A 4,529-nucleotide genomic window follows, 5' to 3' on the forward strand; every position below is an offset into this window, starting at 1 on the left:
TGCTTTGAACTCCTCCTCCCACTCAAAGGCACCCACTGTAAAAAACCACAAGAGACCAGGAAAGTGAGGAAACCCACATTCACCAAGATTAAGGTGCCTGGTCATCAACTGGGCCTGATTCAATTCCCATTAAAACCAATAGAAAGATTCCCATTAACTTCAGGAGAGTTGGATCAAGCCCCTAAAGGAGTATTTTTTTCCTCTCAAAAGCAGCAGGTTCTATTTAAGCCTTTTATAACAGCATGTGTGTAGTCCAGTGACAAGCCAAGCTGGCATGGAAGACTGGAACTGTTGTCACTGTCTCTCCAACTGTGCACAGCTCCATACTTTGCACCTCAATACCTTATAATTTGGCTCACTTCAATCTCTGTCTTTGGAAGACGCAGATGATCATGATGCTCAGGATAGGCCTGCGTCTAGGAAAAGCAGATGAGACTATAATGAAAACATTACAGCCATAGGCTAGGAGGCAAAACGTATAGGTCCTCTTTTAGACCTGCTGCTGAATTCCGTTGTGGCTTTAAATAAATCATTATGCTTCTCTTCGCCTCAGCTTCCCAATGTGTAAAGTAATTTTAAAAATACTTGTGTACCTCACAGGATGCGCAGCTTAATTAAAGTACTTTAAAGTCCTCTGAAAAGCATTGCATAACAGGCAGATCTGGTGGCATCATCTTATAGTGAAGGACAGTCAACATTTCCCATTGCAAGATGCTATTCCCACATGTTTATAGTGCGCTAACATTTAACCACTATTTGGGGCTGAAATTTTCCAGGTTCCCTGTTTGCGCTAGACTAATTTTTTTTTTAAAGTTTTGGACTCTGCTGTAACATAAGGTTAATTCCACCTCCTCACTTCATAGGGGTTTCAGGAAGTTAAATTAATAAGTGTTTGTGAATGGCTCAGATGCCCTTAAGATGAACACCCAAAGAAAATCCCACAAAGGAAGTTAGTTAATAATTCTGTATTCAGAGCACAGTTTGAATAGTGTGCCCTAAACAGCCACAAAGTTTGATTTCAGATCCAAAATATCCCCACATTAGGAGATTTGGTTTGGGCTCAGGCTCTATCTGTCCTGTGCATGAACAAGCTCATAAATTTGGCCATGTTTTACCAAGTTGAAATAAATTACTCCAAAAGCCAACTATTTTTTCTTTACTTAAATTCTACCAGAAAGAATAGGTTGCATTGGAACTCATTTTTTTGGTGGTAATATATTGTCCCTCTCAGTTGGGACTAACCCATCCTTTGGTATAAAAGCTATGGTCTCACTAAAAATGCATTCTATATTAGTCACACAACATTTGCATCGCTTTTACAAATATCCTCAGTTCCACAGAATATATTGCCTGTAATGTGAGCACTGTACCATATCGCCCTACTAAGAACATCTCTTCACAAATTATGAAATTATTAGACATTTTATTTCCAAGTTTCTATTAACTACTTCAAACTGTACAAGTCAAACACTTGAACACTAATGCTTATGCTAGTCGTAGAATATCATAGAAACATAGAAAGTTAGGGTTGGAAGTAATCTCAGGAGGTCATCTAGTCCAACCCCCTGCTCAAAGCAGGACCATCCCCAACTAGATCATCCCAATAAAAGCTTTGTCTAGCCAGGTTTTGAAAACCTCCAAGGATGGAGCTTCCACCACCTCTCCAGGTGATCTGTTCCAGTGTTTTACTGCCCTTCTAGAGAGAAAATGTTTCCTAATATCTAACCTAAACTTCCCTTGCTGAAACTTGAAACCATTGCTCCTTGGTCTGTCATCTGCCATCACTGAGAACAGTCGAGCTCCATCCTCTTTTGAACCCCACTTCAGGTAGTTGAAAGCTGGTATTAAGTCCCTTCTCAGTCTCCTCTTCGCTAGACTAAATAAGCCCAGTTCCCTCAGCCTCTCCTCATTAAGTTATGTTTCCCAGCCCCCTCACCATTTTTGTTGCCCACCACTGGACTCTCTCCAATTGGTCCACATCCTTTCAGTGGTGGGGGGGGTGTGCAAAACTGAACACAATACCCCAGATGTGGTCTCACCAGTGCTAAATAGAGGGGAAGAATCACTTCCCTGGACCTACTGGCAACATACCTTCCAATGCAGCACAGTATGCCGTTAGCCTTCTTGGCAGCAAGGGCACACTGCTGGCTCATATTCAGCCTTTTTGTCCACTATAAGCCCCAGATTCTTTTCTGAAGAGCTGCTGCCCAGTCATTTAGCTCCCAGCCTGTACTAGTGAATGGGATTGCTCTATCCTAAGTGCAGGACTTTGCACTTGTCCTTCTTGAACTTCACGAAATTCCTTTTAGCACAATCTTACAATTTGTTTAGGTCACTCTGAATCCTAGCCCTACACTCCAGCATATCTACTACTCCCTCAGCTTGGTGTCATCTGAAAACTTGCTGAGGGTGCACTCTATGCCTTTTTTCAGGTCACTGATGAAGACATTGAACAAAACCAGCCCCATGACCAGCTCCTCCGACACTCCACTTGATACCAGCTTCCGACTAGACATTGAGCCATTGATTACTACTCTCTGGGTCCAAGGCTCCAGCCAGTTTTTTACCCACCTTACAGTCCATTCATCCTGCCCATACTTCCTTAGCTTGCCTGCAAGAGTGTTGTGGGAGAGGGTATCAAAAACCTTGCTAAAATCTAGGTACACCACATCCACTAGTCCCCGCATCCATAGAGCCAGTCACCTCATCACAGAAGGCAATCAAGTTGGTCAGGCATGACTTGCCCCAGGTGAATCCATGCTAACTGTTCCTAATCACCTTTTTCTACTCTGAGTGCTTAGAAGTAGATTCCTTGAGGATCTGCTCCATGATTTTTCCAAGGATTGAGATGAGGCTGACTGGTCTATAGTTCCCTGGATCCTCCTTTTTCCATTTCTTAAAGACGGGCACTATGTTTGCCCTTTTCTAATCATCTGGAACCTCTCCTGATAGCCATGAGCTTTCAAAGATGATGGCCAATGGCTCTGCAATCACATCAGCCAACTCCCTCAGCAACCTTGCACACATCCCATCCAGCCCCATGGACTTGTTCATGTCCAGCTTTTCTAAGTAGTTCCTGACCTGTTCTTTCATCACTGAGGGCTGCTCATCTCCTCCCCACACTGTGCTGCCCAGTGCAGTACTCTGGGATCTGACCTTGCCTGTGAACACTGAGGCAAAAAAGGCATTGAGTACTTCAGCCTTTTCTGCATCCTGTCAAAAGGTTGCCTCCCCCATTCAGTATGGGACCCACACTTTCCCTGATCCTCCTCTTTCTACTGACATACTTGTAGAAACCTTTCTTGTTATCCTTCATGTCACTTACTAGTTGCAACTCCAATTGTTTGGCCTTCCTGACTTCATCCCTGCAAGCCCGAACAATACTCTTGTATTCTTATCTAGTTATTTATCCAAGTTTCCACTTATAAGGTTCCTTTTTTGTGATTTAGCTTACTGAAGAGTTCCCTGCAAAGCCAAGCTGGTCTTCTGCCATACTTGCTAGCCTTCCTGTACATTGGGATGGTTTGGTCCTGCACTCTCAGTAAGGCTTCTTTAAAGTACAGCCAGGTCTCCTGGACTCCTCTCCCCCTCAGTCTGGCTTCCCAGGGGATCCTGCCATTAGTTGCCTACATAAGTCAAAGTCTGCTTTTCTAATGTCTGGGGTCTATCCTTGCTTTCCTCAGGATCCTGAACTCAATCATCTTGTGGTCACTGCTGCCCAAGTTGCCATCCATTACTACATTCCCCAACAATTCTTCCTCGTTTGTGAGCAGCTTGTCAAGAAAAGCTTGACCCGCAGTTGGCTGCTCCAGCACTTGCAGTGGGAAGTTGCCCCCAACACTCTCCAAAATCTTCCTGGATTTCATGCACGCTGCTGTATTGCCCTTCCAGCAGATGTCAGGGTGATTAAAGTCCCCCATGAGAGCCAGGGAAATTGATCGGGAAATTTCCACTAGCTGTTTGAAGAAAGCCTCATCCAGCACTTCCTCCTGGTCTGGTAGGATATAGCAGACCCCCAACATGACATCACCCTTGTTGCTTTCCCCTCTGACCTTAATCCATAGACTTTCAACAGGCCTTTCTCCAGCTTCATACTGGAACTCTGAGCAATCATATGGTTCTTTTACATAGAGTTCTTTTACATAGAGGTTTGTTACACCAAGATTGTGCATGCACCTCCTCTTTTAATGTGCAAGATTGTGCATGCAACCTCCTCCATTTCTCCACTGCCTATCTTTCCTGAATAGTTTGTACCATCCATGACAGTGCTCCAGTCATGCAAGCTATCCTACCAAGTCTCTATTATTCCAATCACTTCATAGTTCTGTAACTGTTCAAGGACTTCCAGTTCTACCTGATTGTTTCCCTGCATTCGTATACAGGCACCGGAGGTAACTAGTTGATTAACCAGATTTTTCAGGAACTGTGAGAGCACCTGTCCTGTTGCCCCCCCCCACTTGCTTTTCCTTCAGCTTTTCTGCTTCCCCACTTACCTCAAGGCTTTTGTGTGCATCCTCCAGCAAACCTAG

Source organism: Crocodylus siamensis, chromosome 3 (assembly GCF_052110815.1).
Source record: "Crocodylus siamensis isolate JL-2025a chromosome 3, ASM5211081v1, whole genome shotgun sequence".
Lineage (NCBI taxonomy): Eukaryota > Metazoa > Chordata > Crocodylia > Crocodylidae > Crocodylus > Crocodylus siamensis.